This window comes from Arachis hypogaea, chromosome 10 (assembly GCF_003086295.3).
Source record: "Arachis hypogaea cultivar Tifrunner chromosome 10, arahy.Tifrunner.gnm2.J5K5, whole genome shotgun sequence".
Lineage (NCBI taxonomy): Eukaryota > Viridiplantae > Streptophyta > Magnoliopsida > Fabales > Fabaceae > Arachis > Arachis hypogaea.
In genome coordinates, this window is record NC_092045.1 from 33413428 (window position 1) to 33424906 (window position 11479).

An 11479-nucleotide genomic window follows, 5' to 3' on the forward strand; every position below is an offset into this window, starting at 1 on the left:
ACTTCTATAATAACTATTCAAACTCAAAATAACTTATTTAAAAGTTATTATTAATAAAAGTCCTTATATTTTAAGCTCTTTTTTCAAAAGAACTTATTTAAAAAATTTAGCCAAACTGGCCCTAAGTGCAAAGATAAGATGGAAATAAATAATCATTCATTGAAAATCAGTCAAATAAAAAAAAACAAAATAAAAAAAAGAAAACTCAATAAAGCAATTGTCTCAATGAAATCAAACTTTCTAAAGCAACTGGTAAAAAATGATTAGAAATAAATATGTGCTTTCAATTATCATCAAAATAATATAAAATTTAAAGGCTTATTTAATGCCATTAATCTTTTAAAAACAACTAACATTTAAAAAAAAATTTCGAATCAAATTAAAGATTTATTCTAAATTAAACAAATAAATAAATGTAAAAGAGAGAAAGAAATGTTATTTTCAAAAAATAAATATCTGCATCATTATATTATTGCTATAGCATTACATAATATTTTATTTTAGAGTAGAAGTAAGATTATGACTCATTTCATATCTACAATTCTATTTATCTAACTCGCATTGATCTTACTCTCATCAAAGACTCCAATAATCCTCTCTTATACAAATAGTTTATTAAATCAATTGAAAACACAAAAAGTTTTAGATTGTTAAATAAGCAAAAAGAAAGATTATTTATCTTAACTTCTTTGCAGAATTTTTTTTCCCAAGCCAATAACTGCTCTAACATGGAATAAGGGAAAATTCTATAAGAAAGTCAATGAGCTTATAGGTTGTGTGATAAACCTCAATTTTGTGGTTTATCTTGTGTTGAATTTTGAAAATTTTATCAACTTTTCTCACATTTATTCAATGAAATAGCATGGTTTTGTGAATTCCTCTTAATTTGTGCTTAAGAGTAAAAACATGCTTTTTAGGCTTAAATCGCTAATTTTAATTCACTTTAATTTCATTAGATGTCGTGATATGTTTGTTAAGTGATTTCAGGATTAAAAGGCAAAGATTGGGTTGAAGAAATGAAGAAAAAGCATGCAAAAATGGAGAATTCATGAAGAAATGAGGATTTGCTAAACAGAAGGCCATGCACACGTGCCACCCACGCGTACGCGTGAAAAGGAGATTCGCCCAGCGATGCACACGTGTCACCCACGCACACTCGTGAAGAGAAATTTTGCCAGTGACGCGTATGTGTGACCCATGCGTATGCGTGACAAGCTGCATGTGACTTCACTAAAGGTAAAATATTGGGGCGATTTCTGAGCTCAAGGAGGCCCAAATCCAACTCATTTTTGATGATTTTGAACCCAAGGATTGCAAGAGAATGGGGGAATAGTCATAGGATAGTATTCATCATATTGTAGGTTAGAATTCTAGAGAGAGAAGCTCTCCCTTCTCTCTAGAATTTAGGGTAGTTTAGGTTAAATTTCCTTAGATCCAACTTTCAATTCTTGTTTTTATTTCAATTCTCCTTATATTCTATTATCTCAATCTTCTTAGATTTTCTTATTAATTTTCTTATTTTGCTCTCTTTTATGTTTATGAACCTTGTTGGATTTCTATTTTCTTTTAATACAATTTTATGTTTCCATGTCTTTTTATGTTTATCTTAGTTGCTATTGTTGATTTCTTGCTAGTGTTAGTTATGGGTTTCTTTAATTCTCGCATTTTGTGATGTTTACTTTTATTGTACTCTAGGTGTTTGATAAAATATTCTCACTAGTTTTAGAGTAGTTTTCTTTACTCTTGGCCTAGGCTAAGGGAATTAAGTGACCTTGAATCATTGGGTCTCATTGAATTGGTGATTTGAGAACCCTATGTGATCAATTTGATAACCATTAACACTAGCCTATTACTAAGTCAATTAGTAGCTAGGTTAGGACTTATGGATTGATGTTGATCAACCCTATTTGACGTACTTCAAGAATTGAAGTAGACATTATACGTACTTCAAGCATAGAGGTAGACTTAATGGGTTTCATCCCTCATAATTGTCAATATATAATTTGTGAACAAGGATGGTGATCTCAATTCCCATGCCTTAGCCAAGAGTTCTTTCCTTTCTTTTATTAGTTCTTGTCATTTATTTTCTTGTCAATTACCAAATCAAACCCCCTTGTTCCTTCATAGCCAATCATTGATCACTTCATTGCAATTCCTTGTGAGACGACCCAAGGTTTAAATACTTCAGTTAATTTTCATTGGGATTTGTACTTGTGACAACTAAACATTGAAATTTGATTTGAAGATCGATTATTGGTTTGGACTATGCTCACAACGAAATTATTTTGATAAATTCCAAATCGGTATAAACATCAAGTTTTTTGTGCCGTTGCCGAGGAATCTGATGCGCCACGTGGTATATTTTGTGTGTAATTGATGAGTGAATAATTTATACGCTTTTTGGCATTGTTTTTAGGTAGTTTTTAGTATGATCTAGCTACTTTTTAGTATATTTTTATTAGTTTTTAAGCAAAATTCACATTTCTGGACTTTACTATGAGTTTGTATGTTTTTCTGTGATTTCAGGTATTTTTTGGCTGAAATTGTGGGACCTGAGCAAAAATCTGATTCAGAGACTGAAAAAGGACTGTAGATGTTGTTGGATTCTGACCTGCCTGCACTCGAAATAGAGTTTCTGGAGCTACAGAAGTCCAATTGCCGCGTTCTCAATTGCGTTGGAAAGTAGATATCCTGAGCTTTCCAGCAATATATAATAGTCCATACTTTTCCCGAGTTTTGATTATGAAAACTGGCGTTCAAACGCCAACTTCCTATCCTATTCTGGCGTTAAACGCCAAAAACAGGATAAAAGCTAGAGTTAAACACCCAAACTGGCATAAAAGCTGGCGTTTAACTCCAAGAAAAGTCTCTACACATGAAAACTTCAATGCTTATCCCAAGCACACACCAAGTGGGCCCGAAAGTAGATTTCTGCATCATTTACTTATTTCTGTAATCCTAGTAACTAGTTTAGTATAAATAGGAATTTTTACTATTGTACTGACATCTTTGGATCATATTTTGATCTTTTGATCACTTTTGGGAGGCTGGCCATTCGGCCATGCCTAAACCTTGTTGTTATGTATTTCCAACGGTGGAGTTTCTACACACCATAGATTAAGGGGTGGAGCTCTGCTGTTCCTCGAGTATTAATGCAAATTACTATTGTTCTTCTATTCAATACAAGCTTATCCTTATTCTAAGATATTCATTTGCACACAAGAACATGATGAATGTGATGATCAAGTGACACTCATCACCATTCTAACTTATGAACGCGTGCCTGACAAACACTCCCGTTCTACATGAAAACAAGCTTGAATGCATATCTCTTGGGTCTCTAATCAACGATTCACATCGTTTCCCCTCTGACAATGGGGCATCTAAATCTGAGATTAGAACCTTCGTGGTATAAACTAGAAACATTTGGCAGCATTCCTGAGATTCGGAAAGTCTAAACCTTGTATGTGGTATTCCGAGTAGGATCTGGGAAGGGATGACTGTGACGAGCTTCAAACTCGCGACTGTGGGGCACAGTGACTGTGTGCAAAAGGATCATTGGATCTTATTCTGACACGATCGAGAACCGATAGCTGATTAGCCATGCGGTAGCTATGCCTGGTATTTTTCATCCGAGACAAGAAATTCGACAGTTGATTAGCCGTACAGAAACCGTAGAGGACCATTTTCACTGAGAGGACGAGAGGTAGCCATTGACAATGGTGATCCCCAACATACAGCTTGCCATGGAAAGGAGTATGAATGATTGAATGAAGACAGTAGGAAAGCAGATATTCAGAAGGAATAACGCATCTCTATACGCTTATCTGAAATTCCCACCAATGAATTACATAAGTATCTCTATCTTTATTTTATGTTTATTTATCTTTTAATTATCAAAACTCCATAACCATTTGAATCCACCTGACTGAGATTTACAAGACGACCATACCTTGCTTCAAGCCGATAATCTCTGTGGGATCAACCCTTACTCACGTAAGGTATTACTTGGACGACCCAGTGCACTTGCTGGTCAGCTACACGAAGTTGTGTATCACAATTTCCTGTACCAAGTTTTTGGCGCCGTTGCCGGGGATTATTCGAGTTTGGACAACTGACGGTTCATCTTGTTACTCATATGAGGTAACTTTCTTTTCGTTTTATTTTCAAAAAAATCTTTCAAAACTTTCCTTCTGTTTTCGAAAAATTGTTCAAAATTTTTAAGAATGAATTCTAGAGTTTCAGATGATACTTTCATCATCACAAGAGCCTTTTTGATTCCCATCAATTTGGCTGTTGTATGTGATGTCTTGCTGAAGCTTGGCTAGCCGTGTCTAATCCTTTTAGACTGAAACTTTAGGCTAACATTGCATGCTTCCTGGAATTCCTATTGAAATTTTTTTTGAATTTTTTATTTTCTTTTCCATAAATAATTCTCGAAATTTTTTTTTAATAAAATCATAAAAACCAAAAAAAATATTTTGTGTTTCTTGTTTGAGTCTAGTGTCAATTTTTAAGTTTGGTGTCAATTGCACATTTTAATTTTTCTAAAAAAATTTCGAAAATTCATACATTGCATTCTTCATGATATTCAAGTTGTTCTTAATTAGTCTCCTTGTTTGATCTTCATATTTTCTTGTTTTGTGTCTTTTGTTGTTTTTCATATGCATTTTTGAATTCATAGTGTCTAAACATGAAAAATCTCTAAGTTCGGTGTCTTGCATGTTTTTCTTTTCTTGAAAATATTTTCAAAAATAAGTTCTTGATGTTCATCATGATCTTCAAAGTGTTATTGGTGTTCATCTTGACATTCATAGTGTTCTTGCATGCATCATTTGTTTTAATCCAAAATTTTTATGTGTTGAGTCATTTTGTGGTTTTTCTCTTTCCTCATTAAATTCAAAAAAATCAAAAAAATATATTTTCCTTATTTCACTCATAAATTTCGAAATTTTGGGTTGACTTAGTCAAAAAATTTTAAAACTTAGTTGTTTCTTGTTAGTCAAGTCAAAATTTCAATTTAAAAAGTCTATCTTTTCAAATCTTTTTCAAAAATCAAATCTTTTTCATTTTTCTTCTTAATATTTTCAAAAATCTTAAAAATTGATTTTTAAAATCTTTTTCTTATTTTTATTTCATATTTTCGAAAACCTTGCTAAAAATTAAGGATTTGATTCAAAAAAAAAATTTTAAGTTTGTTACTTTCTTGTTAAGTTCAATCTTTAAATTCTAGAATCATATTTTTTAGTTTCTTGTTAGTCATGTCATCAATTTTAATTTTAAAAATCAAATCTTTTTAATCTCTTTTTCAATCATATCTTTTTAAACATATCTTTTTCAATCAAATCTTTTTAAAATCATATCTTTTTCAAATTTAAATTTCAAAATCTTTTTTTAACTTCTTATCTTTTCAAAACTTACTATTTCTTATCTTTTTCAAAACCATCTAACTACTTTTTCAATTATCAATTTTCAAAAACCACTAACAACTTTTTTGAAAATCTTTTTAATTAACTAATTGTTTTAAATTCTAATTTTATTTTATTTCTTTTTTTTATTTTATTTGATTTTCGAATTTCTTTTTTCTCTCATCTCTTTCCATTTATTTATTTATTTACTAACACTTCTCTCCTTCTTAAAATTCGAACCCTCTCTCCCTCTCTGTGTTCAAATTCTCTTTATTTTCTCTCTACCATATTCTTCTCTTCTTCTCTTCTTCTACTCACATAAAGGAATCTCTATACTGTGACATAGATGACTCTTCTTCTTTTCTGTTCTCTTCTTTTTCATATGAGCAGGAGCAAGGACAAGAATATTCTTGTTGAAGTTGACCCTGAACTTGAAAGGACTCTGAAGAAGAAGCTAAGAGAAGGTAAAGCACAATAATCCAGAGAAAACCTTACAGAGAATCTCGAAAAAGAAGTAATGGCTGAACCCAACAATAATAACAATGCAAGGAAGGTGCTTGGTGATTTTACTACACCAACTTCCAACTTCCATGGAAGAAGCATCTCAATCCCGGCCATTGGAGCAAACAACTTTGAGCTTAAGCCTCAATTAGTTTTTCTGATGTAACAGAATTGCAAGTTCTATAGACTTCCATTAGAAGATCCTTTTCAGTTCTTAACTAAATTCTTACAGATCTGTGATACTGTTAAGACCAATGGAGTTGATCCCGAGGTCTATAAGCTTATGCTTTTCCCTTTTGCTGTAAGAGATAGAGCTAGAATATGGTTGGACTCTCAACCTAGAGATAGCCTGAACTCTTGAGATAAGCTGGTCACGGCTTTCTTAGCCAAATTCTTTCCTCTTCAAAAGTTGAGCAAGCTTAGTGTGGATATTCAAACCTTCAGGCAGAAAGAAGGTGAATCCCTCTATGAAGCTTGGGAAAGATACAAGCAACTGAACAAAAAGTGTCCTTCTGACATGCTCTCATAATGGACCATCCTGGATATATTTTATGATGGCTTGTCTGAATTGTCTAAGATGTCATTAGACCAATCTGTAGGTGGATCTATTCACCTAAAGAAAATGCCTGGAAAAGCTTAGGAACTCATTGAAATGGTTGCAAATAACCAGTTTATGTACACCTCTGAAAGAAATCCTGTGAATAATGGGATGCCTGAGAAGAAGGAAGTTCTTGAAATTGATGCTCTGAATGCCATATTGACTCAGAATAAAATGTTGACTCAGAAAGTCAATATGATTTATTAGAGTCTGAATGGATTACAAACTGCATCCAACAGTATTAAAGAAGCATCTTCTGAAGAAGAAGCTTATGATCTTGAGAACCTTGCAATGACAGAGGTGAATTACATGGGTGAAGCCTATGGAAACACCTATAATCCGTCATGGAGAAATCATCTAAATTTCTCATGGAAGGAACAACAAAAGCCTCAACAAGGCTTTAATAATAATAATGGTGGAAGAAACAGGTTTAGCAATGGCAAGCCTTTTCCATCATTCTCTCAGCAACAGACAGAGAATTCTGAGCAGAATCCATCTAACTTAGCAAATATAGTCTCTGATCTATCTAAGGCCACTCTCAATTTCATGAATGAAACAAGGTCCTCCATCATAAACTTGGAGGTACAAATGGGTCAGTTGAGTAAAAGGGTTACTGAAACTCCTCCTAGCACTCTCCCAAGCAATACAGAAGAGAATCCCAAAAGAGAGTGCAAGGCCATAACTGTGACCAACATGGCCAAACCTGGAGAGAGTGAAAAGGCAGTGATTCCCAGTGAGGAAGACCTCAGGGAACGTCAACTGGCCATTACGAAGTACCCCAATGAGGAACCACAGGAATCTGAGGCTCATATAGAGACCATAGAGATTCCATTGAACTTCCTTTTACCATTCATGAGCTCTGATGACTATTCATCTTCTGAAAAAGATGAAGACATTGCTGAAGGGCAAGTTGCCCAATATTTAGGAACAATCATGAAGCTGAATGCCAAGCTATTTGGTAATGAGTCTTGGGAGGATGAACCTCCATTGCTCATTAATGAACTGAATACCTGGATTCATCAAACTTTACCTCAAAAGATACAGGATCCTGGTAAATTCTTAATATCTTGTACCATAGGCACCATGACCTTTGAGAAGGCTCTGTGTGACCTAGAGTCAGGTATTAACCTCATGCCACTCTCTGTAATAGAGAAACTAGGAATCTTTGAGGTACAAGCTGCAAGAATCTCACTAGAGATGGCAGACAAATCAATGAAACAAGCTTATGGACTAGTAGAGGACGTGCTAGTGAAGGTTGAAGGCCTTTACATCCCTGCTGATTTTATAATCCTAGACACTGGAAAGGATGAAGATGAATCCATCATCCTTGCAGACCTTTCCTAGCCACAACAAAAGCTGTGATTAATGTTGACAGAGGAGAGTTAGTCCTTCAATTAAATGAGGACTACCTTGTATTCAAGACTCAAGGTTCTCCTTCTGTACACATGGAGAAGAAGCATGAAAAGCTTCTCCCAATACAGAGTCAAACAAAGCCCCCACATTCAAACTCTAAGTTTGGTATTGGGAGGCCACAACCAAACTATAAGTTTGGTGTTGAGAGGCCACAATCATGCTCTGATTATCTGTGAGGCTCCATGAGGGCCCACTGTCAAGCTATTGACATTAAAGAAGCACTTATTGGGAGGCAACCCGATTTTTATTTATCTATGTTAAATTTCCATTTTCCATTATTATTTTATGTTTTCTTTAGGTTGATGATCATGTGGAGTCACAAAAACAACTGCAACAATTAAAGCAAATTCAAAAATAGCATTAAAAATAGCACACTCTGGAGGAAAAATTTACTGGCGTTTAAACGCCAGTAAGGGTAGCAGGATGGGCGTTCAACGCCCAGTCTGGCACCATTCTGGGCGTTTAACGCCAGAAATGGGCACCAGACTGGCGTTTAACGCCAGAAATAGGCTACAACTTGGTGTTAAACGCCAGGAAAGGTATAAAAGCTGGCATTTAACGCCAAAAACAAGCTACAGCTTGGCGTTTAATGCCAGAATTGCACTCTAACAGCGTTTTGCACACCTAAATGGAGCAGGGATGAGAAGTCCTTGACCCCTCAGAATCTGTGGACCCTACAGGATCCCCACCAACCTCAACTCATTCTCTCTCTCCCTCACACCTTTTCATGACACTCTTCCCCAAATACCCTTCACCAATCACCTCCATCTCTCTACCCCAAATACCCCTCACCAATCAAATCTATATCTCTTCACCAAAAAACCACACCTACCTCTAAATTCAAAATCTTTTCCCTCCCAAACCCAACCCCAAATACACAAACCTACCCTTCCCCCCACTCCTACATAAACCCCTATTCCCTCCTTCAATTTCACACATCATAAACACCTTATACCCCCTTGGCCGAATTCACTCTCTCCCTCCATCTCCTCCATTTTCTTCTTCTTCCCCTTCTTTCTTTCTTTTTTTGCTCGAGGACGAGAAAAACTTTTAAGTTTGGTGTGGTAAAAGCATTACTTTTTGTTTTTCCATAACCATTTATGGCACCTAAGGCCAGAGAAAACCTCTAGAAAGAGGAAAGGGAAGGCAAAAGCTTCCACCTCCGAGTCATGGAAGATGGAGAGATTCATCTCAAAGGTCCATCAAGACCACTTCTATGAAGTTGTGTCAAAGAAGAAGGTGATTCCTGAGGTACCTTTCATGCTCAAAAGGAATGAGTATCCGGAGATCCGACATGAGATCCGAAGAAGAGATTGGGAAGTTCTCACCAACCCTATTCAACAAGTCAGAATCTTAATGGTTCAAGAGTTCTATGCCAATGCATGGATCACTAGGAACCATGATCAAAGTATGAACCCAATCCAAAGAATTGGCTTACAATGGTTCGGGGAAAATACTTAGATTTCAGTCCGGAAAATGTAAGGTTGGCATTCAACTTGCCAATGATGCAAGAAAATGCATGCCCCTACACTAGACGGGTCAACTTAGATCAAAGGTTGGACCAAGTCCTCATGGACATATGTGTGGAAGGAGCTCAATGGAAAAGAGACTCAAGAGGCAAGCCGGTTCAATTGAGAAGACCGGACCTTAAGCCTGTGGCTAGAAGATGGTTGGAGTTCATCCAATGCTCCATCATTCCTACTAGCAACCGATCCGAAGTAACTGTGGATCGGGCCATCATGATCCATAGTATCATGATTGGGGAGGAAGTGGAAGTTCATGAGATCATACCTCTAGAACTCTACAAGGTGGCTGATAAGCCCTCCACTTTGGCAAGATTGGCCTTTCCTCATCTCATTTGTCACCTATGTAGTTTAGCTAATTGTCATAGAGGAATACATCGTCATTGAAGAGGACAAGCTCATCACTAAAAAGAGGATGGAGCAAATAAGAGAGCCCACTCATGGACCTCAACAAGAGCATGAGGAAATTCCTCATGAAATCCCTGAGATGCCTCAAGGGATGTACTTTCCTCCACACAACTATTGGGAGCAACTCAACACCTCTTTGGAAGGCTTGAGTTACAACATGAACCAACTAAGGGTGGAGCACCAAGAGCACTCCATTATTCTCCATGAAATTAGATAGGATCAAATAGCCATGAGGGAAGAGCAACAAAGGCAAGGAAGAGACATAAAGGGGCTCAGACATTCCATTGGATCTTCAAGAGGAAGAACTAGCCGCCATCACTAAGGTGGACCCATTCTTTGATTTCCTTGTTCTTATCTTTCTATTTTTCTATTTTATGCTTTATGTGTTATCTATGTTTGTGTCTTCACTACATGATCATTAGTATCTAGTGTCTATGTCTTAAAGCTATGAATAATTCCATAAATGTGTCACCTTTCTTAAATGAAAAATGTGCCTAAATACAAAAGAACAAGAAGTACTTAAATTTCAAATTTTATCTTGAAATTAGTTTAATTATTTTGATGTGGTGGCAATACTTTTTATTTTCTGAATGAATGCTTGAACAGTACATATTTTTTATAGTGAAGTTTTTGAATGTTAAAATTGTTGGCTCTTGAAAGAATGATGAACAAAGAGTAATGTTATTGATAATCTAAAAAATCATGAAATTGATTCTTGAAGCAAGAAAAAACTGTGAAAAAAATGGCGAATAAAAAAGAAGAAAAGAAAAAGAAAAAAAGAAAAACAAGCAGAAAAAGCCAATAGCCCTTTAGGCCAAAAGGCAAGGGTAAAAGGGATTCAAGGCTTTGAGCATTAATGGATAGGAGGGCCTAAAGGAATAAAATTCTGGCCTAAGCGGCTAAATCAAGCTGTCCCTAACCATGCGCTTGTGGCATGAAGATCCAAGTGAAGAGCTTAAGACTGAGTGGTTAAAGTCGTGATCCAAAGCAAAAAAGAGTGTGCTTAAGAACTCTGGACACCTCTAATTGGGAACTTTAGCAAAGCTAAGTCACAATCTGAAAAGGTTCACCCAGTTATGTGTCTGTGGCATTTATGTATCCGGTGGTAATATTGGAAAACAAAGTGCTTAGGGCCACGGCCAAGACTCATAAAGTACCTGTGTTCAAGAATCAACATACTGAACTAGGAGAATCAATAACACTATCTAAATTCTGAATTTCTATATATGCCAATCATTTTGAATTTCAAAGGATAAAGTGAGATGCCAAAACTATTCAGAAGCAAAAAGCTACTAGCCCCGCTCATCTAATTGGGACTAAGTTTCACTGATATTGTGAGATTCATTGTACATTCTCTTTTTTTATTCAATTTTGTTTTCAGTTGCTTGGGGACAAGCAATAATTTAAGTTTGGTGTTATGATGAGTGGATAATTTATACGCTTTTTGGCAATATTTTTAGGTAGTTTTTAGTATGATCTAGCTACCTTTTAGTATATTTTTATTAGTTTTTAAGCAAGATTCACATTTTTGGAGTTTACTATGAGTTTATGTCTTTTTTTGTGATTTCAGGTATTTTCTGGCTGAAATTGAGGGACCTGAGCAAAAATTTGATTCAGAGGCTGAAAAA